The sequence below is a fragment of the Orcinus orca genome, chromosome 4 (assembly GCF_937001465.1).
Source record: "Orcinus orca chromosome 4, mOrcOrc1.1, whole genome shotgun sequence".
Taxonomy (NCBI): domain Eukaryota; kingdom Metazoa; phylum Chordata; class Mammalia; order Artiodactyla; family Delphinidae; genus Orcinus; species Orcinus orca.
Genome location: NC_064562.1, coordinates 74,445,509 through 74,471,102, shown reverse-complemented (window position 1 = coordinate 74,471,102; position 25,594 = coordinate 74,445,509). Strand labels below are relative to the sequence as shown.

Below are 25,594 nucleotides of genomic sequence, written 5' to 3'. Positions count from 1 at the left end.
ACTCACTTATTTCTTGAAATGGCTAGAAATGTGAGCACGTAAGTTATGATGCCCAGCATAATATAAGCATGCCATTTATTTCTGTCCTTTTTGAATATTGTCTTATGACTGCCATTTAATACCTCTTTCATGTTGAGAACGTTTTACATTCTTTATACTGCAGATTCATCATCTGTTGAATGGTGATAATGTTATTTACTTTATAAGTTAAGATTTTAAAAATTATGCATGTAAAGCATCAAGTGTAACATTTACAGCTTTAATAGCTAAAAAAAATGTGCCTATTATGTGCTAAAAACAGTTCTAGTTTTTTCACGTGGTCTACTTTTAATATCTTCTCAATAATATTTTAAGATAGCTCATAGACCCAGTTTTACAGATGAGCAAACTGAATCACAAACAATTGAGGTAATTTAAGTTCATACAGTTAGTGTCAGAGTTATAATTTGTAATCAAGCAGCCTGGTTCCAGAGCATACACTTTATGGGTTTTTTTTCTTTTGCTCTTATTACATAGATATTTTATATGTTATATGCATAATTTATGATAAATAATCAGAGGTGTGAGAGAACCACTCAATGATATATCCTGTCTTCTATAGGTTTATTATGTGGTGGGTGATATATGAAATGTGAAATAGAGTATATAAGGCAAAATTATATTTATCTTGTATAAAACCCTATTGTACATCTTCACTTCTTTCAGTTCTTTTTTTTTAAAGTACTTACCTCATGTTTTTTGAATATTTATTTACACACCTGTTTTCTCCATAGGGTATAAAGCTTCTTAGTAGGCAGGGATCTCATGGTTGTTTTTTTTTTTGTATCACACATAACAGTGTAGAGATTAGAGCACAGTAGATTTTGAATAAATTTTGTAAGATGAATGAATAAATAAATGAAGCCGTTAACATAAATGGAGGATCAAAGAGGGACATTCTAAATGTTGGTCACAATATGTACAACAGGTTGGAGTCAGAAATGGAAACAGGGCATTTGAGAGATCACCAAAATGCAGTAATGATAGTAATGGTTACAGTAATGTGACTTGCAGTAGTCTTTTCAATAAAACCATACTTTAATGTCATCAAGTTTTGAACAGCTGTGTTTTGTGTGATGTTGTAATAGATGTAATAAAAAATAATTCTGCACGCATGTTCTTCAAACTATTCTAGCAATTATGATAAAACTTACTTTTGCCTTAGGTTGAATTTCTAGACGGAACACTAAACAGTAGGATATTCTCTAAATGACAAAAAAAAAATGCTTGTCTGGTAAAGGAAATGGAAGATGAGATAGGTGTTGTAGGCTACTATCATTATACCCAAGCCATGAAACAATGAATGGTTAGGATATTATCACTATCATGCAGATGCCACTGCCTGGGTATCCTTCTAACTGAAGTTGGTTGCTGTAAACAGGGAAGGGAAAAAAAAATAAAAGAAACTTTTACTGTTGAGTTTACTTGACTACTTAACTTTAAAGATGACAATGCCAAAAACCAAAAAACTTCAATCCAACTACCACTCAGAAGTTTAACTGATTTTTCTAAATTGTAAAATCTACATTTTAGCTCTACAGAAACTGCTGAAGAGACCAATACTTTGGGAAATAAAAAGGTGTAGAGGAGATTCTCAGCAAACATAGACAACTAGATGTTTAAGATTGTTTGAGCTAAACTATCTCAAAAAGAATTACACCTTCCATATAATGGAGACAAGGTAAAAGTATCCTTGGTGCCATCCTTGTTGTACATTTTCAGGTGGTCCAGGGGTAGTTTGCAGTGCTCCTGTTGCATGTCAGGAACTCTCAGTTTTTGGATCAGCAGAAATTTTGACGGGATGCATCATGGTAGCAAATCTAAAGTTGGTTCTGCTTCAAAACTAAAAGTAATTCTTGGAACTCCTCAAGTTTTGCACCACAAATATTTTCTTGTCTAAAGTGTATAGAATGGTAGAACACCAGTTAGTACCCTTAGGACCTGCAAATATCAACCAAAAAACTAATTTTCCTCCTCTTTTTTCTCCCCTTCCCAAATAACACTAAAAAATTTGTATTTCTGTTTTGTATAGTAAGAATTCTACATAATGCCTACAACATTTTCAACACACGATGAGTATAGATTGATGAGAATAATGATGAAAGGAGGAAAGATATTTGTTGGGCTTAGGAAAGTTATTATCTTAATTCTGTTGTGAAGTTCATTCAATTTTCCAACAAATTAGACTACATATTGAATAACTGATTTGAACTAGGGTTTACAATTTATACTCTGATGAAATGACAGCTACTTTCCCTGAAAATAAGGTAGTAGTTTTTTTAAAACTACTTTTTTAAAACTACTTTTTTTAAAACTACTTTTTTAAAAAAGGAGTAATGGTACTTAGTAGCTTTATTTTAAAACAACTCTTCTCCTTCCAATGTGTATAGAGTCACTAGAGATGCTGAAAAGGCTCTAGGTTTCTGCAAAGCCACAGTCTTATGGAACATTTAAGTGGCAGTAGTTCCGCTAGCTTTACCATTAGCCACGTAAACATCAGTTTCTATTGAGACATTGTAAAGGCACAAGTGGAATGCAGCCTGGCATGCTGCCGTCTGTGCTGAGTTTTAATAGTGCATCTGCATCATTTTTCCCAGTGGAAAATAACAGGATGTCGCCTTGTAGTTTTTTTTTTTTATAACTACTGTATAATAAAATATAGCCATAATAAATAGCATCTAAGCTAATAAAGCAGATTTGGACTGAATCCATTTTGCCTTCATCACTTAGTGTAGCTCAGGCTTTTAAGTAGTTGTGTATCCTAAATTGGTTTAATTGGATCAGGTTGCATTTGACTGCAGTGAAGTAGAGAAAGATTTTATTTTTATTTGTTGTTTAGGTAATATTTTCAGTATATTTTCCTTTGTACTGCACTGTGCTATTAACACAGTTTGCCCAGATTGTAATGTAAATTACACTTTGATTAAGGTAGTTGACCTCTTAAGCTATTTTTGTTGTTGTTTTGTTACTATTATTATTCTTATTCCAAATGCTGGTAATTAAATAGCTCCAAAGAAAGGTGTTGTACATTGTTAAGAATTGGATCTGAGTGTCCTGGGAGCAGGAATAATGTTTACTTCAGTTTTTCAGCTCTGTTAGCTAACCCAGCTTCAGGTTTTCTGTGGCTTTGTTTATTGGATTGATTACTGAATGAAAATGGCTATGAATAGTTTTCTTCCTTGAAATCTAAATATATAAATAGGTTTGCTTTTTTAATATGTTTAAAATTTTCATCCTTTTTAATAGAACGAAGGTTAAAATTACAAGTTGAAATATAGAATTTAAAAGCTGTTGCCTATCAGTAGGAATTTTGCCAAGCATTAGAAGAAAAAAATTAATTTTGGGGGTGAAAAAATGATTTTAGCCAAGTTTTTCAAACCATTTCTGTCTTACCCTTCCAGAAATAACTTGTTCATCTTTGATCTTGATTCGTAACTATAATAACCATAGCTTGCTGTGTTTACGGTTATAATAGGTATGTAATAATCATGTAAGAGGGGATATATGACTGTGTTTTCTATAAAGCATGGTCATTTAGTTCTAAATGCTATTTGAAGGAATAAGAAACATGCAAAATTTTATTTTCATTTATAGTTATAGGTAACTTTATATTTGCATATTTTATCTCATGAATTTGAGAATTCAACTTTATTTGTTAAGAGGAAAAGTAGAAAAAAATAGAAAAAAACATTTTATTTTAACCATTAGTATTTCCTCTACATCTCCTGAAAGCATACTTTAAAGTAAATTGGTTATATTTAGTAACAAAGGAAACGAAATTGCAGTACCAAGTAAATTTAAAAATCTCAGTATTTTAATTCAGTGATTTCCCTTGTGTTATGTTCCTTGACTTGTTATTCTGAAAAGTACTGTTTCATTTTGATAGACCTTACTTTTTAAAGATTTGTGTTGTTTGCTTGCAAGCAATATTTATTACTGTTAAAAGACCTGTGAATAAATATGGTTCCCCAACCCCCCCCCAAAAAAAACCCCCAACTAAGTAAAAATATTCTATTGGACATTGTTTAGAAGGAGAGATATGAATTTCCCCCCTCATGGGTATGTGGTATTTAAAAAGCTTAGGGACTTCCCTGGTGGCATAGTGCTTAAGACTCTGCACTTCCAATGCAGGGGACCCGGGTTCAATCCCTGTTCAGGGAATTAGATCCCATATGCATGCCACAACTAAGAGTTTGCATGCCACATCTAAGGAGCCTGCATGCCTCAACTAAGGAGCCCGCCTGCTACAACTAAGGAGCTAGCGAGCTGCAACTAAGACCCGGTGCAACCAAATAAATAAATAAATATTAAAAAATAAATAGCTTAAACTGTGGATTTATGTACTCTTTTTTTTTTGCAGTACACGGGCCTCTCACTGTTGTGGCCTCTCTCATTGCGGAGCACAGGCTCCGGACGCGCAGGCTCAGCGGCCATGGCTCACGGGCCCAGCCGCTCCGCGGCATGTGGGATCTTCCCAGATCGGGGCACGAACCCGTGTCCCCTGAATCGGCAGGCGGACTCCCAACCACTGCGCCACCAGGGAAGCCCCCTGTGCTCTTCTTTTGATGTACATAATTTATAGAAATAAAATAGACATATTTAAAAGTAACATCCTCAAAGGGAATGTGTAAAACACACACATATATACATATCCTTTAAACTTTATCAAGGGCGTTAACCGTACGCGGGCCTCTCACTGTTGTGGGCTCTCTGTTGAGGAGCACGGGCTCCGGACGCGCAGGCTCAGTGGCCATGGCTCACGGGCCCAGCCTCTCCGCGGCATGTGGGATCTTCCAGGACCGGGGCACGAACCCGTGTCCCCTGCATCGGCAGGTGGACTCTCAACCACTGTGCCACCAGGGAAGCCCGGGCGTTAACTTTTAATTGTCTATAATACCAACATAGTTTGACCTTATTGAACTGCACAAAAGTAAAAATTCAGTTATATAGAATCTTGTTTGGGCAATGTGTTCTTTGCATAGAGAAAAACTTCTGAAAAATTGAAGCAAACACCTACCCGATTAATGTGGCAAAACTCCAAATGTTTGATAATTTGACTAAAACAGTTTCCAAGGTTCTTTTTAGGTAGATTTCATTTTTCCTCAGAGCTTCAGGTATTCGTGGTGGTGGTTAGTCAGTATGTCATTGTGATGCCTCTACTTCTGATTTTTTACTTGATAGAACTCTATAGAAAATAAAGAATAACTAAGTGTTGACTGAGGGCCTGTCTGTGAGTCAAGTGCATTGAGTTTTAGTGCAGTGTGACTATTTTCTTTTTTAAACATATTTCTTGATTAAGGACTGTATGTTAGATTGATCTGATTTCCAGATGGTGGAGTCTCGTGATAAGGGACTTTTTACTGTGGCATATAAAGCACATCGTTTTAAAGATCTCAGTACTCAAGATTTTCTGCTTGAAATCTTATACAAAGTGAGAAATAAAGCTGCATGCAATGAACTACAGGAAGTGTAAGAATGGAACAGAAAAAAGGAGAAAGCAGAGTAGCAGTGCAATGGAAATCTGATATTTGATATGTAAGCTATTCCCTTTTAGTCCTGCAGCCAGATTTTTTTTTTTTTTCACTTGTGCAGAAGCATTTCTTTCTTTCTTTCTGCTTTTTGATCCCACACCCTGCCCCCTGCACAGTTGGAATGTCCCCAGAAGACTTTGGCAGAGGTCACTTCTCAGAGGCTTTTTAAACTTTAGTTAGAATACATTTATTGATTTTTTTTTTTTTTTTTTTTTTGTGCCGTACGCGGGCCTCTCACTGTTGTGTCCTCTCCCGTTGCGGAGGACAGGCTCCGGACGCGCAGGCTCAGCGGCCATGGCTCACGGGCCTAGCCGCTCCGCGGCATGTGGGATCTTCCCGGACCGGGGCACGAACCCGTGTCCCCTGCATCGGCAGGTGGACTCTCAACCACTGCGTCACCAGGGAAGCCCCTAGAAGAAGCAATAAGAATGAATTTTGTCATGTGGCTTTGCTTAAAATTATTAAATTTTATTGATTTATTTATTATTTATTAAATTATTAAAAAAATTTTTTAATGACCAGTGGAATGAGGAGTTTTGGAAAAAGCTCATCTGCGATTCACTGTCTGACTTGGCAATCCGAACTCTTTTAAACCTTTGAGAACACTTCATCAGATGCCGGGGTCCTCATCGTTAGTAAAACTCTGAGAGGATTCTGGCATATTGGATTTTCCTTGGGATTGATATCAGCTGACAATTTGGCCTCACAGATATCAGAGATAAAAATCATTTTTCTGGAACTGACAGAAACTGCATAAGTATTTAAAAGTTCAGTAACTCTTTTTAAAAAATTCGGTCATGCGTCTGTTGAAAGTATTTGGTAGCATGAGTTGGCACAATAACTTGTTCTTAGGCTCTTTTCCTTATTTGTAATCATTTGAGATTAAACCGTTTTAATTGTGTAAATTAGCCATGAAGAGAAAGTACATTTCTGTCAACTGAAAACCTGATAATTAGGATAATGTTTAAAGAAAAATATCTTTTCATATTTTAGGATTTCTGCTTCAGTGTATTTTAAAGTTTCTTGTTTAAATTTTGAACATGAGATAAAACTTGACAAGATTTCCTACATCCTTAATTCTGAGATAATTCTCATATGAATCAGTGAGTGTACTCCCCAGGTTATTTTGATTGATACTGTTCTAGCACGCATGTTTCAGGCTAGGCTTTGGTGTCTGACTGGTGTCAAAGAAAACAAGATGGATTGATTGTAGAGTGTTTAAATAATATACACTGAAAGTTGATTATTATGCATTGTATTTAAAAATTACTATACATTGTATTTAAAAATTATTTAGAGGTCATTTAAATAGCAAATATCTGCAATACATACAAAATGAATTCATATGCAACCTTTCAAAAATACATATCTTATAAAAAACAAGATAACTGTACTTTTTTTCTTTTTGCAGTCCACCTTAAAAAAAGGAAACATTATGAGCTTTAAAATGTATATTCAAAGGAGCAATAGCAGTCAATATCACTTGGTTGATGTATATACTAAATTAATTCTATATAATTTGTGAATCATAGTTTTGTATTTTAACAGGAATTCTGAGACCACATTTTTTCTAACTCCTGTATTTGAAAAAAAAATGTTTATTACTCAAAATTTGCTGTATTGCTACTGAAGTTGAAACAAATGGATATTGATCTAAATAATCCTCTTTTTAATAAAACTTCTTGGGTACTCAATTACTGTTATATTTTCATTACTTATAAAGCAAACTGTTCAAATTATTTTGAACTGTTCTGTCATAGAACATATAAATGTGTATTTTTTTAACAATTAATACTTCATGATATAAGTAATGAAGTGGATTTCAGTGTGTTCTACCAGAAAATGTTTAAAAGTATAGAGAATAGGCAGGTACTTTTTATTATAAATGAAAGAAGCTAGATAACTCCTTTTATTGTAGAACTTAGGAATCATGATTAGTATGTAAATATGTGTTGTTATAGTTAAAACATAACCATTTTTGAGGGTTAAAAACACATTAAATTGGATGAAAAGAAAGAATTGGAAAGAAAAGAGCATACATTGCATAGGAAATAATCTTCCTGGAATCCCACCAACTCTTAGGGTTAGAGCAATGGGCTGATGACTACTTGTAATGCAGAAATGTTAAAGGGAAAGCAGGAAACCCTCCTGCCCTCAGCCATTAATCCATCTTCCCCACACAGAGTTTCCATTATGAACTGAGTCTTTTTCTAAGTATTGGTTCTAACTTTCCATAGTCACATCTGTTGTATATTTTACCATCTTTTCTCCCATCATAGGAAGCTTCTCGTTTTCCTGTAAGTGACAGAGTGCTTGAACTCCTTTTGATGGTGAATTATTCACAGCAGGTCACATTTTTTTCCTTATTATGCCATAGGGCAATGGCTGCAGAGGTCCTTACATAGGAACAAGCTAAAGCATCTGTGACTCCATTCTAAGGCCAAGCCCGAAGAAAGAGGTGCTTGTGGGTACAAAAACTTGGGAGAAAATAATGTTCTTGCCTTTCAGTATCTTGATATCAAGGCCAAAAGAGTACAGCAGAAACAGACCTCTGAAGGAATTACCACTTAAGTACAACGCCTTAACCAAGATGAGAGTTTTGGTGTTACATATGCCATGAACTTCTGATTAATCAGGAAATTACCATATCTGTGGGGCAGAAACAATCTTTATGTAATTGAATTACAAATGAAGTAAAAGACCTATTTTTGGTTTTGATTTTAATAAGTAAAAACTGTTTTCTGTGAAAGTAAGAACTTTGTGTACACTATTCTAATCCTTGTTATTAACTACAGAGGCTGGGTATACAGGAGACACTAATTAAGGGTTTTCCCCTTCCCTTCTGTTTGTCTACCACATCCTATCGTATTCTACTTTATCTTATCCTGTCCTACCCAGTCCTATCCTCTGTATGCAGGCAGCCAAACTGACTGTCACCATAAGAAATTTCTTCCCTTGTCTTGTGTTAATTATAACTTATTTTCATATTCATTTAAAAAAATGTAAGAAGTTCAGCATTTTATAAGTAAAAATATTGGGTAATACATTGATTGAGCTCTGAGGATTATTCCCTGTTTTGGATTGTGTGCAGTCCTTTCCCCCAATGAACTATGAGTTGTCCATGTACTGTATATTATTTATATCCTTTGTAGATCTGTTGGCTGTTCCAAATAATATGTTATATTTTTTCCATGAGGAGGAAGTTTATAAGTAATTTATTCTAATTTATCCACATTAAAAATGAAGATACTAAGGGCTAGAAAAGGGATGGGATTTTTCATAACATAAAATAAATAATTAGCGGGAGTGTTTTCATTTTAACATTGGTCTTCAGTCAACATTACACATTCTTTCCTTTATTATTCCCTTGTTTTTGTTAACTTGGCATTGAGTTTGCTCTTCTTTTCTTACTTCCATTTAAGGTAGAAGCTTTAGTTATTGGTTTGGGAACTTCTCTGCTAATATAGATGTTGAAAGCTATACATTTGCTTTTAAGCACTACTTTAGCTGCATTTCATAAATTTTGTTATGTTGTGCTTTAGTTTTTCTTAAGTTGAAAATATTTTAAGTGATTTCTTCTTTGATGAATGGGATATTTAGAAAAAACATTTTAAAAAAGTCCAGGGCTTCCCTGGTGGCGCAGTGGTTGGGAGTCCGCCTGCCGATGCAGGGGACACGGGTTCGTGCCCCGGTCTGGGAGGATCCCACATGAGCGGAGCGGCTGGGCCTGTGAGCCATGGCCGCCAAGCCTGTGCGTCCGGAGCCTAAAGTCCAAATATTTAGGGATTTCCAAAACCTCTGTCTTTTTATTTTGAATTTAATTCTGTTTTGGTTAGAAAACTCATTCTGTATGATTTCAATTCTTTTAAATTACGAGAAAGATGGTATAATTCCTAGGTAAAAATGCCACAGCATCCCTACTGTTCTTACCAAAAGCAGAGTAGTTTTTCTGGCATAAGCACTTAATTTATTATATGACTAGTCAATTTCCATTGTTCTGAAATAGTTGTTTTTGGCAATTTTGTCTAGTTTTATAATTGATTTAGAATCTACCCTAAGGTATTCTCCTTTATAAAATAGCATACATTCTTGGGGCCTCTAAATTATCACATGTGAAAAATATGGTGCATTTAGAATTAAACTTTGCCTCTTGATTTAAAATGCACCAGCAGGGCTTCCCTGGTGGCTCAGTGGTTGAGAGTCCTGCCGGTGCAGGGGACGCAGATTCGTGCCCTGGTCCTGGAAGATCCCACATGCCACGGAGCGGCTAGGCCCGTGAGCTATGGCCGCTGAGCCTGCGCGTCTGGAGCCTGTGTTCCGCAATGGGAGAGGCCACAACAGTGAGAGGCCCGCGTACCGCAAAAAAAAAAAAAAAAAAAAAAGCACCAGGATCTTTAGAGATTTTTTTGTGCTCAAAGTGTTGAGGCTAAATTCATGGAGTTTACCTTAACAAGCTACTCTATCTGAGCTGTAATCTGTCTGAGGAACCAGCCAGCAGCCCAAGCTGGCTGATGGGGAAATTCAGTTTAATGGAGTAGAGTAGTGTCAAAAAATGTTTATAATGGAAAAGAATGTATTCATCCTATAGAGGGTCTTGAAAGCCAGACTCTGTGGTAAGCAATAGGGTGCATTTTTGGATTACTGAGGAAAACGAGGTCTTGGATTATTCTGTTAACTGTTTTCAAGGTAGATTTAAAAGGGGATAGAATGGTGCTCTAAGAGTACCAAGGTGCTGTTGCAGTATGGCAGTTACGGGGGCCAGTGGTGACAACATGTAGTAGCAGGTGGCCAAACTAAGTGTCAGATGATTTGGATTCTTGTTTTGGCACTATTACTTTATAACCATGATAATCTTTATGAGTTGCAGCTTTCTAATCTGTAAAATAGGAATATTTTTGCCTCTGCCTGCTTCACGTGGCTAGGATGATTATGTTAACGGAAATAGAGATGAAAAACGAATCTAAACACTGCAGAGAGAATAATATGGTGGTACATGGTGACGGTTATCAATAAGGAATTAAAGTAGAAAATATTTGAAGATAACTCATAGACTAGTAGATTGGAAGACTGAAAGGGGGTAGTTGGAAAAATGATTTGAGCATCACAACTAAAGAGGTAACACTTGAAGGCAAGTTGAAGATATGGAGATGGAATGTCAATAATGCTGTTAATGTATCTATTTATAGAGCTTTGTCCTGTATTTTCTTAACTTCCAAATAGTTTGAAATGATAGTATGAAGGCCATATACTTCCTTTCACAGATAATAAATTGTGGCACCCAGTATTTATTTGTTTAATTCTGAAAATGATTGAAAGACTAGCTCTCATAGACAAAAATGTTGCCTTATAATGACTTCTTTGATTCATTGTATTTTTATAAAATCTCAGTTCTCATTGATCATTAAAAATATCACTGTCATCTTAGGTTGCAGACCATCTATTAACTGATAGCAGAATGATCTTTCAAAAATATGTTTGTACATGTCGCTTCTTTATTGCTTCATGAACCTTTCCTGGACAGTTCAGTACAAGATGTCAGATACTTTTGGAATTAATGCCACACAGACAAAGACAATAAAATGTCTTTTCCTCTTAACTCCAGACTAATTTTTACTGAGATTTCCTGGGGAATCTCATTTAAATATCAGAATGTGAATGTGCCTCCTAATAGTCATCAATGTTAGGAAATTCTGAGATGACTGTTTCCTGAAAAATTCATTTAAGGAAGCTTGTGTTCCTTCCAATGTAAACATCCTCGTAACATATATGGACAGTAATAGTCAGTATAATGCTATTGAGAAGCTTGAGGGTATAGACTCTGAATTTGGACTACTTGTGATCAAATTCTGATTTTACCACTTAGTGTCTTAGAATATTTATTTGTAAACTAGAAGATAGCATTCATACCAATCTCAGAAGATTTTTGTAAAGGTTAAATGAGAATATAAATAAAGTGTTTTAGTCCTTGAAATTTTTTAAGTTAAATGAGAATATAAATTGTTCAGAAAATAGTGTTTAAAACTTAAAAATTATTTTTTTAAAAGTCTTAAGAATACAAAATCAGACTTTCTCTTTTTCTCTTTTTTTCATTTTGTCTTAATCCCCATTGAGAATGATGTGTAAACTCTATAAGTGATATTTTTTGTCTGTTCACTTCACTTCTGAATCCATAGTACCTAGAACAGTGCCTTGACACAGGGTAAATATTTAATTGCTAAGTGAAGGAAGGAAGGAAGGAAGGGAGGAAGCTGCTTTACTTTTTACACTTGCTAGCTCAGGATTAGAAAATTTACCTTGAACATTCATATTTATCATGTATTTTTTTTAAATTGGAGAGTCAAACTTTATTGTTATATTAATTTCCATTTTTGATATATATGTGTTTGTTTACATTTTATCTAAAGCATGGACTGATTTAACTTTTAATTTTTAATTAAAGCAATCTGGTATTCATATCCAAAGTATTTCCATCTACTTCTTAAAACCTAGAGTGAATTGCAGTAATTGCTTGTGAATTGCTTTTTATATAACTTTTGAACAGTAACGAAAACATGAAAATATAAACTCATCAAATTCTTATGTCTTCCATGAGTGTTTTCCTTCGATGTAGTCACATTGCTCAAAAATAATTCCAGTGACTTTTCTTTTAAAAATCCCTTTTAGGCAAGTTTACTAACTAGAAAAGAAATTAGTAAATTCTAATTTACTAATTAGAAAAGAAAGTTTACTAATTAGAAAAGCCTTATTACTTTATACTGATAGAATAGTGTTATTTGATATACCTTTTCTTGCCCTTCTCTGCTTTTCTATTCCCTTTACCTGTCCACTCCTCTTTTCCTTTCTGTGTTTTACCTCAGACCTGACCTTCCTCCTCTTAGGAGGCTAAGTGACCGTGTGTGCCCTTGTTCTTTCCTCTGAGTTGTCTACAACTCGTGAGTCCCTTAAGTGGCTGTAATTGAGTGAAGTACTGAGACGTTGAATAGCCATACTGTAAGTTGGAGAATCTCTATTCTTCTGTATCAATAGAAATATGACCTACAGAGATAGTTATGCAAACAAAATCAAAGGCACCTATAATGGTGCACTTTTGTTCTTGGTCTCAATTTATATAAGGTCTATACAGACAGTTTCCAATCAATAATTTTAATTTTTAACTAAAAAAATTGTTTTGTTCACCCAGTCAGCATTTTTGAGGCTGTATTAGGGGCTTTGTTCTTTAGGGAGGGGTAATGGAAATTGAATAAGTAGTCACAACCCCAGTTCTCAAATAATCCACATTACAATGTAGGGTTCAGCAAAATAGAAGAATACACAAAGAGGTAACGGAGCATCAGGGAAAATCTGCTTGGCTCTGTCTGTGGCGTAGTCGTTCTGGTGCTATCAGGGAGAATGTTGTGGAATAAGTTATGTTTGGATTTCAGGATGTATTTTCTAAATGGGAGAAAAAAAGATCTAAAGCACGAGGATATTTGGAGGAGAACCTGTGCTGTCATTACCCATGATTGCCCAGATATGTAGAATATTTACAAGGTGGGACATGGTTTTTCTTCAAAAAACAGGGAAAAATACCTTATTGGTATTTTAGCCAATAATTATTCAAGGAACACATTCAATTTGTTGAAAGAAGAGTTGTACAGGGAAATTCAAGAAGTTGATGAAAAAATTGCTTTCAGGTTCCTGTTCAAGTGGTCAAATGTGCCATTCAAACATGGACTTGGATTGCTCTTGTACCAAACCTCACTGATTGGCCAAATATGGGTAGATATTCACTGGAAAAAATACAGCGAGTTCTATTGCTTTAATGTTTTAAAATGCTCAAACAAAATATAATGATTCTACTAGTGAATATTTTTCCACTAATTTGTTTTCATACATATCTGATGGTAATCAATAGTGATTCTGTAAAGGAGAACTCAATTTTAGTTTTATGCTAATGACTTTCTGCCTGTATCTAATTCCTTATCCATTTGGGGGACAAGATTCTAGAATAGATAATAGATTTTGTCATTGTTTTGGCATGTACATGATTTCTTAACCTTCTGCTAATAGCATACTACTACTATAATACTACTAATAGTGTAATAAATACTAAGTATCATAATAATTAATACAGGTGATGCTTGTATAAAGCATTAAGTGGACTCACTGGGAAGTTCAAAAGTTGATAGGACCAGTTGCATAACACTTAGAAAACACTGAAATTTCAGAGAATACCTTGAAGGACATTACTCCTTTTTACAATTTACTTTATATGTATATATAAAGTATACTATATAGAGAGAGTATATATATATACTTTATATATATATGTCTTTACATTATTCCTTTTTTTGTAAAATGTCTGACATTGATATTATTTTAATAATAACAAAAATAGAAAATGCTATGGTAATTTACAGAAAATGAAGACCAAAATCTACCATTTAAGTAAACTCTCATTGTTTATTCCTTTCTAATATTTTTAAAATCTGAAATTGTCTAAATTATTGTAATCATAGCTTCTGTATTTATACATGAATACACAGAGCATGTGTATTTTTTGTGTTTGTGTGTATATGTATGATGGAGTAGGGAGATATAGTAAGGTCTTCCTCCAATTTCTTTCTCACAGCAGTTCTAGTAATAAAAGTGGTTAAACACACCCAGGATCTTAGCTAGAAGTGCCTGTTGCAAGAAACCAGTACATTTCTTGGAAATCTCAGAATTTATTTTAAAACCTTGTGTGTTCATTGAATTAGGAAAATATTTAAATTCCATGCCTATCAAATTCATTCACTTTTCCCAGTGAACATTATAGTAATGTGATGGTGTACAAATATAGGTCACATGTAAATTGAAATTCGTTTTTACACATGGTTCTGCTGCTACACCCCACGCATTGTGGGAAAAAATACACTTGACAAACAATAAGAAATACAAAAGTCTATTCAAGTAGTCCTACAACTATAACCATAAAATAAAATGTATATTTTTTCTCATCATCTAATTAACTTTTTTTTACAGAAATGTTTAAATGTTCAGTAAATCGGAGGAAAAAAACATGGATTTTTAGCAACTGAAGAGCAAATTAAGGTAATTATTAAATTATTGTTGGGAATCATGATTGTTAGTAATTTCAAAGTGTATTTAATATGTTTATATTCAAGTTAGTATCTGCTTTTATAAGTATCATATTGAAAATTTAACATTTAATGGGCTAGTGAAATGAAATTTTACATATTTTTGGAAAATAGACATTTCTTGTGAACAGAAATGTAAATAATATACTTCAAAGTATTTGCTGTTGTGGGGAAGTGTACTCCAGCTATATGAAAAATAAATGAGCTACTAAAAATAAATAATTTCAGTAGCTTTCTACCTCTTTTAAAAGATACATCACTGTCTTACTCTCTTAACTAATATGGAATAACTATTCAGATTTTTAAGAAATTAGTACATGTATATGACACAGTTCATTAAAGCCATTTTTGCTTAATTCATTCGATTTGCTCTCAATTACATATCTGTGATAGTGAATGTCAATATTAGGAAATAAAATGTATGCATTTTATAGACCAAGCTGTTTAACATAAAGCACGTCCTTTTCAAAAGTGTTTTTATTTATCACAAATATATATATAGAGTATAACCTAAGAGACTTCAAGGAGTATAACCTTAGGCCAGAACACATATTTGCATCTTCTTCAGCAATCATTTGAAGGCTAAACAGGCCTTTATATTAATCAATCAACAATAAATTGGAATTTCCTTTCTTCTTAAAGTTACTAACTTCCTTAAAGCAATTTTGTAATTTCTAGAATGTAAATTCTTATAAATATGCAGCTTAAAAGTAGAAATAACTTTTTTATTTTCTTTATATTAAAATCATGTTCATTTAATTTTGAATTGTAATATAATTTGTATGTACTATAAATCATTATAAACCTATTTTCAAAGATTCTGTATTTTCCTTTTTACTCTAAGAGTACTAACTTAAGAGTATAAAAACATTACACTCACCTTTGTAGATCCTGAAATTTCCCCTTGATGTCTCTTCTTTTAGATATTTTTGTTTTAATTTCTTTGTCACTGCTTTCTTCTGCACACATTCACAAATGCAAACAAATAATATTATCCCTCTTTTCTAGAATAGATATGATTGAATCTACTTTATTTGTATTTGCTAGCTATCTATATGTTGGCAGATAAAGTTTACAGACATTCTTTTACTGACTTGAATAAAATGGGTTTTTTGGTACTTAGTGAAAGAAATAAATTTAGGCTGGTTGAATCAGTTTTTAAAAAAAATTAAGCCAAGCAAAACTTAGACATCTTGCTTTGGAGAAATTAAATGCTGGTGGGAAAGATATGAAGCTCTATAGAAATGACTGTATACATTTTAAAAGGGTCAGTGGCAAACTGCTAAGGAAACAAACGTGGGAGCAGCTCACTTTTGCTGGAGGCTCTTGAAACCTTCATGGAGGCTGTGAAATTCACTGAGGAGGTTGTTGAGACAGAGAAGTTGAGGTCATGCATTCCAGACTAACAGAACAGCTTGTGAAAGAGCATATAGAGCAAGGGATGGCCACTGAAGGATTGATATTTACTTTGTTGCTGAAGCGTTACACACGTGGTAGAACAATGTTAAGATACGAGTCTGGAAAAGTAGATTTGGAGCAGCCCATGTAATATATCATGTTTGCCAGACAAATGCTTAATTTTCCATTAAGCTGTCTCTATGGCGTGCTCAAGGGTATCTGTAAGGTTGTGAGAAGAAATTTTCAGAACCTCTCCTGATGCTTGTTTTCATTAAGAAATATAAGAAAGAAAGGCCTTATAATATTTAATATAATGACTGCTACTGGCCCCACATATGACGTTTCTGGAAAATTGTAGGAATTTTTACAGTGTTAAATGATTGACAATGTTTGCTTCTTTGTTTTTTAATTGAAATATAATACATGTACTGTAAGTTCACCCTTTTAAAGTATACAATTCAGTGGTTTTTAGTATATTCACAAAGTTGTGTAATTGTCACCACTATCTAATCCAGAAATTTTTTTCATTCCTAAAAGAAACTTTGTACTCACGAGCAGTTACTCCTTATTCCTCCCTCACCTCATCCCCTGGCAGCCACTAATATACCTTCGGCTGCTATGAATTTACCATATAAATGGAATCATACAATATTTTTGTATCTGCCCTTTTCACTTAACGTAATGTTTTCAAGTTTCACCCTTGTGTGAATCAGGACTTAATTTTTATGCATGGATAATAGCAATAATATCACATTTGGCTGATCCATTCATCAGTTGACAGACATTGGGTTTTTTTTATACTTCTTGGCTATTATGACTAATGCTACTATGAACATTTATATCCAAGTTTTTGTGTAGACATATGTATTCATTTCTCATAGGTATATACCTGGGGTGGAATTGCTGTCATATGGTAACTGCATGTTTTATCATTTGAGGAACTTCCAAATTGCTTTCCAAAGTGGCTATACCATTTTACATGCCCACCAAAATGTTTGAGTGTTCTAATTTCATCATATTCTAGCCAAAAGTTATTGTCATTTTGAATTATAGCCATTCTGATGGATGTCAAGTGATATCTAATTGGATTTTGATAGCAGTATATTTTTTTTTTTTTCTTGTTTTTGTTTTTGCGGTACGCGGGCCTCTCACTGTTGTGGCTTCTCCCGTTGCGGAGCACAGGCTCCGGAGCGCGCAGGCTCAGCGGCCATGGCTCACGGGCCCAGCCGCTCCGCGTCATGTGGGATCCTCTCGGACCGGGACACGAACCCACGTCCCCTGCATCGGCAGGCGGACTCTCAACCACTGTGCCACCAGGGAAGCCCTAGCAGTGTTTGTTTTTAAGAGTATTTTGGTGTACTGATGTTACATGAGTTTGGATAAGTGCATTACATGTAATTATTGCCAAATTTAAACTAGACTGGTTCTCATATTTAAACAATACATGCATAAGTCAACAATAAAAAATGGTAGAGCTGGTGTTTTCTCTATTCCTATTAAGGGATATTTTCAGAGTTATTATATGATAAACATTGATAAGCTACTCAGATTTATTAAGGATAGCAAAAACAAAATAATCTCATACCATATGTGATTAAACTTGGCCTAAGGACATATTTGTCTTGCGGTATAAGTACACAGCATCATTAATATAGTATATATAGTACATATAGTACTATATGTACTATAGTACATCATTAATATAGTATATATAGTACACAGCATCATTAATAGCAAGATTTTTAATAACATCTGGAACACGAGTGCACACCTCTCTGGGTTTTTCAGCAATGTTTGAAGTCATGCTCAATCTAATCATTTACAAATTTTCACTAAATTTATGATAAATGTTTAGAAGCCTTATTTGAGATTTCCTGGGGGGAAGGAATGAAATCATTGGAAAAATCCCTAGTTCTTCCTGCTGTGGTAAAAATGGTTGAAATCACACAAGATAAATTATATGGCAACAAATAAAATTGTATTACTTTATCACCAAATACTGTTGGAAGATGACATGAAAAACATTATTTTAACCAGAAAAAAAAAAGTATTAGAACAAATTATGTAGTATGAGGGATTTGTTTTGCCTTTGGACAAAATATTTGTTTTTCCAACATGCATTAATTTATGCTATTTGTTAGATTATTTTTTAAAATCAGGTTTATTGATATATAATTATGTAATGTACAATTCTATTTTGATGCATAAAGTTGTGTGAGAACGTACCACCAAAATCAAGATATAGAATATATCCTTCACCCCCAGTTCTCCTGTGCCCCTTTGTAGTCATTCCCTCCACCACTATCAGCCCCGGGAAACTCTAGATTCTTCTTTAGAAACAAAATACAAAAAAACCAAAAACACCTGAGAGGAAGCAGACTAAAGAGGTCAGGTTTTTTTTTTTGTTTTTTTTTTTAATTTTTTTTTTTTAATTTTTTTGTGGTAAGCGGGCCTCTCACTGCTGTGGACTCTCCCGTTGCGGAGCACAGGCTCCGGGCGCTCAGGCTCAGCGGCCATGGCTCACGGGCCCAGATGCTCCGCGGCATGTGGGATCTTCCCGGACCGGGGCACGAACCCGTTTCCCCTGCATCGGCAGGCGGACTCTCAACCACTGCGCCACCAGGGAAACCCAAGAGGTCAGGTTTTGAAAACAGATTCTATATATGACCTTCAGGATGTTACTTATCCTCTCGCTGTTTCCATTTCTTTATTAGAAATATGGGATTAACAAAACCGTCTACCACATATCATTTAGGATAGAGCTAGGTATATTTAAGCACTTATAAACACTTAATGTTTTTTAAAAAAACTAATTTTTTGAACCTTTAAGGAAAGATATACTGGAGAAGATATATTCTCCACAGTAAATGACCTCTTAGTATGGATTCAACCACAAAGCATCAAATCAAGTTTTCAAAATAGTAAAACCAATTCAGGAACATCATGCCCACACAAGTTTTGGTTAATGGCTCCATTCTTCCAATTCCATAGGCACAAATGCTTGAAGTGCATCTTGAATTTTCTTTCACCTACATTGCACATTCATTAGCTACTGAGCACCTCTTCGGCTACTACCTTGGTCCAAATTGCAATCCCCTCTTGGCCGGAGAATTACAACATTCTCCTGTTTTTCTTGCTCCACTGTTTTCACTGTACAGCCCTGAGAGCCTCTTTCTACCCTCAACCTCCCCTGCCCTCCAGACGCCATTTCCGTTTGCTGAACACAAGAGGCCGCTCTACGAAGGAGCCTTAGCTCCTTCTACCAATCACACGCTCCCAAGTTATACCCATGGCTTATTTCCTAGGCTTCAAATATCCTCTTCTCATGGCATCCTTCCTTGAACAACCTACTTAAAATTGAAACTGTCTGGGGGCACTCGCTGCCCTCCTCTCTTGCTTTATTTTTCTCCAGATCATATAATACCACATTACACACAATTCTGTTTATTGTCTCATCCCATTAGTTAATGGATTTTAAATATTTCCTCTTTACGGCATCCTTTTAATTTCTACTTTTCTGTGTCTTTTATATTGTACCACTGGCCTTGCTCATGGATTTGGATATTAGAAAGTTAATTCTGGAAGCAGGCAGTGTGGGGGGCCGTGTGACTAGAGGAAAGGAGGATTATCTGGGAAATATTTGCAATATCTCATGTAAGGAATTATAAAGATCTGGTTTAAGGCAACACCACCGGGGATCGAGTGGTAGTAACACATTCGAGACTATGTGTTTAAAAAGTAAAACTGACAAGTCTTAGTGACTGTATTTGATTAGTGAGAGTTGAAGTCTCAGTGGGACAAGTCTCAGGCTTGAAACTGGCAACCCCATGGATAGTGACACCTTTTACTGAGCTTTAGGGAGCAGGGTTCTTTGTGTGTGTTTTTTTACAGAAATAGTTAATGGTTTCACAGAAATAATAATGCTTGTGTTTTACAGAAATAAAGTCCAGAGCTAGATGTTAATTTTTATCTTTAGGTAGAAATGATCTCTAAAAATACAACACCTTAAACTGAAGGTCATTAATGTCTCACTTCTTTACCCAATTGTTTATAGGAATTAAAAAATATTTTGACTTGCTATGAATTTACATTTTCTAATTAATTTCAAAACCACAGTCAGAAAGTGCAGGATGTAGAAACTGGCCATGGGCAGAGCAAAAGCACATTAATTATTCAGACAGTCATCCCTGCTTATCCCATTCTTGGAGATAAAGTGGCTGTCAGAATCTGTCAGCTGTATAGTTAGTGCCCTTCAGAATTTACATGCATAAATGGTGACCTTTGGAAATTTGCATAAATATAAGTCTGGCATTGGAATGATAGCTGCCAGTCAGTTTTGCAAGGCAAAAGTCAGCCACCATCTAAACCATAGAATGGGCAGTGAAGCAAGAATAGCAAATGGAGTCTATACAAAACAACAATAATACTTATTTCACCAAAACAAAAATACAACCTATTTTTTTTTTTTTTTTTTTGCGGTACGCGGGCCTCTCAGTGTTGTGGCCTCTCCTGTTGCGGAGCACAGGCTCCGGACGCGCAGGCTCAGCGGCCATGGCTCATGGGCCCAGCCACTCTGCGGCATGTGGGATCTTCCCTGACTGGGGCACGAACCCGTGTCCCCTGCATCGGCAGGCGGACTCTCAACCACTGTGCCACCAGGGAAGCCCTATACAACCTATTTTTAATAAAGGTTTATAATGGTTACAGAAGTTATAACCAATTACTGAATATCCTTGAATCAGTATTTTTGCTTTTCTCACTAAACATTTTTGTTAAAACTTTTGTTCTAAAATATCAAAAATTTAAAATTTAATCATTAAAATGTTTATTAGATATTATAAAATCAATGTATACTCATTATAGAAAATTTAGAAATATTTCAAAGAAAGAGTTTATTATCCATAACCCCATACCCAGAGGAAGCAGCGGTTAATGTTTTTGTGTAAATTTTTAGTTATCTTTTTAAATAAATAAATATACATAAACATATTCATAGCCTCATAAGTGGGCAAGTACCTTCTTACTAGCATTGTACTGTATTTTACTCAACATAAATACTACTGAGAGAAACTGAGATAAATGTATATTTATATAAGTCTTTTGGTATATAAGTGATTATTTCCTTGAATAGATTTTTAGCAGTGGAATTATTGGGTTTAAGTTTATGACTCTTTTTAAAGCTTTTGATACATATTGTTAAAATTTCCTTCCAGAAGGTCTCATTGCCATAAGCTCTCAATTTACCTAAATACTGACCTTCTTTACTTAGTCATTTTCAAATGTTATATATATATATATATATATATATTTTTTTTTTTTTTTTGCGGTACACGGGCCTCTCACTGTTGTGGCCTCTCCCGTTGTGGAGCACAGGCTCCGGATGCGCAGGCTCAGCAGCCATGGCTCAGGGGCCCAGCTGCTCCGCGGCATGTGGGATCTTCCCGGACCGGGGCACGAACCCGTGTCCCCTGCATTGGCAAGTGGACTCTCAACCACTGCGCCACCAGGGAAGCCCCAAATGTTATATTTTAAATGTCTGATAAAAGCCTGCCATTTAGGAAATGTATTAAAATCTTTGTAAGGTAGAAAATCATTTTCAATTAAAAATATATTTTCTTTGATAATTGTTACAAATTTCAATTTCTATATATAGTAGCATGTCACTTTATAACTTACCACACTCATCACCCTAAACCTGAAACATTCATATTTCAGAATAGTGCTGAATCTCTAAAATGAAAGTAAAATATAATGAAAACAAAATTCAAAAACTTTGAGCATTCAAAATAATTATACATAAATTGTGTGATAAGAGAGACTGACTAGCTGAGCAAGCAAAGTTTATTCTTCATCTCCTCTTTTTTGGACACCTATGACTTTTCCTGCTTTGGCAAACAAGGTAGTGTCCACTATAATACTGGAATGCAACCAGACCTCCTTTAGTTTTTTTCATCTTGAAAATACCTGAACATGTTTTTTTTTTTTTTTAAACTCAGTACATTAAAAATAAAACAAAAAGACTAGTTGAGAATAAACTATAAATGGATATACAGTTTTTTCCTGACATAATAGTTAATCTTAAGTTTGGACATTATGTGGGAAGTATACTAGTTTAGTCAAACCTCTAGGACAATTGTATGTTGACTTTCCATTATTTCTTATTTTGATGGGTAAACCCTGAGCCGGCAGTGCCCTGGACAGAATCTTGTGTCCTGAACCTTATACTTGACCAGACCTTCTTTACCTTAAACTATCCAGTGCTGCCTCTAATTTATGGCATTGAAAATAATATGATGGTTCAAAAAGACTGGTCTTTTCTACCTAAATCAGGGATGCTATGTTGAATATAGAGAGATCTGCTCTAGGCCATAAATATTTATAGATTGGGGTTTTGTGCCACAGCTAAAAAGCTAAAAATAGTTCATTATTGACTATTGATTTTATTTGTTTTTTGCAGGAGAGGGATTTTTTTTATAATTTTTAAATTGAATATATACATTAAAAAATTTTCATTGCCTGTATGTGTTTAAAATACTTAGGAATTTGTAAATACTGGAGGAATTTTATTAAATGTGTATACCCATGCAAATAATGAGTGTTATTTGTCTGTCTTTATAGATTTGGGTATCTATGCTTATAGTATTTGTTTTGTTTTGTCTTTTGCATGCAATTCTACGAGATTTAAGACTTGTATAGAACTGTGTTTTTATCACCACAAGTAGGATACAAAATAGTTCTATCACCTAAAAATTCCCCCATGCTGCCCCTTTGTGGTCATTTTCTGCCTGTGTCTCTAACCCCTAGCAACCACAATTCTGTTCTTCATTCTTATATTTTCACATTTTTCAGAATATCATATAAATGAATCATACAGTAAGTAACCTTTTGAAACTAACTTCTTTCACTCATCATAATGCCTTTTTTACTTGTTTTGGAGTATATCAATAATTCATTCATTTATTATTGCTGGGCAGAATTCTGTTGTACAGATGACTCACGGTTCAACTATCCATCCACTTGTTGAAGACATTTGGGTTGTTTCTAATTTTTGGTGAAAATAAAGTTTCTATAAACATTCATATGCGGGGTGTGTGTGTGTGTGTGTGTGTGCGCACATAAATTTTCATTTCTCTACGGTAAATACCTAAAAGTTGGGTTGCTGGATCGTGATAAGTGTATATATTAATTTTTTATTGTTCATATTTCTATCTGTATTTTGCTTCTATTTTATTTGTATTTTATGTGATATTGTTATCATATAAATTGTTGTGCAGAAACATTAATCTTCAAATGCTAAGTTAAGCTGTTAGTTTTTTAACACTAGCTTGACTATGGCAGGACCTACTTTTATTGGTCTCTGAATTTAAGTAGGAAAAATTATATCATCCAAGTGGAAAATGCTGCTTTTATGATTTTTCCTTCCATGATATTTTTCACTTTTCTTTAAGAATGTGTCTTGTTTCCGTTAGTAAGTGATCCCCAAACAACTAACCACAGGAACTGCAGCTTAACTGTTTCTGCACTGGATACAACATGAACTGTTTTATTCTAACTAAAGCACTTTTTACATAGAAAAGACCCTCATTGAGAAAATAGTTTACAATATGTTCTAAGAAATTTGGTCGTCTAGCATCCAAGACCCAGGAGATGAAAATAAAAATTATAAAAAGTAGAAATACTAAAAACTAAACATGAATCTGTATATTAAGGATGGGGACCAAATAACCACTGAAAGTCATCATAAAAAATTTGGTAAACGTAGCAGTCTGGATCTATTATATGTCAGAGCAAAGTTGCCATATGTATCTAAGAGCCTTTGAATTATACATATTTTACAAATGTGGTTTCTATTAGGAACACCTCTGGATCAGGTTACCTTCCCTCTAGGCCTGGTCTTGCCATTAACTTGCTGTGAGACCTAGGGCACATCATATAATCTCTCTGGATTATAGTATTCTCATTTGTCCAGTTAGTGAGGGTAGTACTAGATTATCCATAAAGGACCTTCTTGCTCTTAAAAAAAATAGGATACTGCAATTCTGTGGTGATATTGGGTCATTGAGAAAGAAAAGTTCATTTGTGTGTGTTTAATATACTTTGTCAGAAAGCACGGATATATACAGTACATTTTAAAAGACTTTTAAAAAATACATGTAACTTTGAAAAACAGTTTTGGTGCTTGGAAGAAATCCACTAGGTATTCTAGAAAGCTTGGCTATTATAGAATCATTAATTTCCCTATTATTTTTAAAAAGTTAAGTAATTTGAAAAATTCTGGATTTTGTTTTATATTAAGTATTTACATGAGTAAATATAAATTGATATCCCCATTTTTTAGTGTTAGAGATCTTTATTGAAAATTGTATTTTAAGATTTTTCCAGAATTTCTAATGTCAATAAAAACTTATTGAATTAGTGCCTCCCATTAATTACGAAACACAGGCTTCATAATAAATTCTCAACTTTTTTCAGAATAAATATGCATTTTTTCCTAAACAATTTCAAGCTTATATAATCACAAGAAAAGGAGACTGATTAAAAACATCATCTTTGGTTACATTTGCTTAATGCAGAATAACTACTACATTAAGTAACATGTTTCAAATGCTAAAGAATGTCATCGTAAATCTTGAAGAGGAATGAAGATTAAAACATTAATTTTAATTTGCTTTTAAAAAATTTAGTACATATTATATTAGTGTCTAGTGTGCGTAAGACCTCTGCTGTGTTCTGGAATGATGGTGCTGTCCTGACATAGAGAAAATCACAAGTCTAGCTGGGGATACAGAAACATGTAAAACTAGATACATTATAATGTCCTAAATACTATAATAGAAACATGAGAAAAAGGAAGTAAGTAATTCTGAATAAAAAGCCTTAGTAAAGCTTTGCAGAATTGGTAGCATATGGGAAGGATTTTACTACTGGAGAACAGAGAATGGACATTCTCAGAGAACAGATATTCTTAGAGTATTCATTAGAAAATAGTGAATATTTTGTTCTGGGGAGTATAATTTTCCTGGGTGATAGAGTATTAGGTAAAGATACTTGAGGAAATTTAAGTACATTAAGAGACCCTTTTAATATTATTATATATTTAGTAGAGACCTAATAATATAGCTATTATTGTGATACTGGTTTTTTTTAAAGAACAACATCTCTTGGAAGTGTGAGAGTTTCATTAAAGGTGGGATAAAACCATCAGATAAGAAACATGAAATAGAGGGTTAGAACTGATAGCTACCATCTTCTGTGAACTTTTTGCAAACACCAGTGCTCTCAGCATTGATGAAATTCCAAATACTGAACTTTCTCCACTGAATTTTTATACGAACCTTTGAAATATATACCTTTAGAACTTATTTAGCTCAGGAGGACTACATTTTTCTTCTTTAAAACATTATAAATTTTACACTTAAATAAAAGTTTCTTTTATATCTTTCTAGTTCATCTCATACACATTATATGCATTTTTTTCTTGAGTCGTAAGATGTGTTAGTGGAGGAA

At 34.2% G+C, this 25,594-nt stretch overlaps 1 protein-coding gene across 1 annotated transcript in view; it reads left to right on the top strand.

Annotated features, from left to right (window-relative positions):
- ADGRL3 (adhesion G protein-coupled receptor L3) overlaps positions 1–25,594 on the top strand; it is an 868,464-nt gene that overhangs the window by 159,848 nt on the left and 683,022 nt on the right. The window contains exon 2 of the mRNA XM_049709340.1: positions 14,574–14,642. The gene's annotated coding sequence lies outside the window, so the exon portion shown is untranslated. The remainder of the gene's footprint in view (positions 1–14,573; positions 14,643–25,594) is intronic.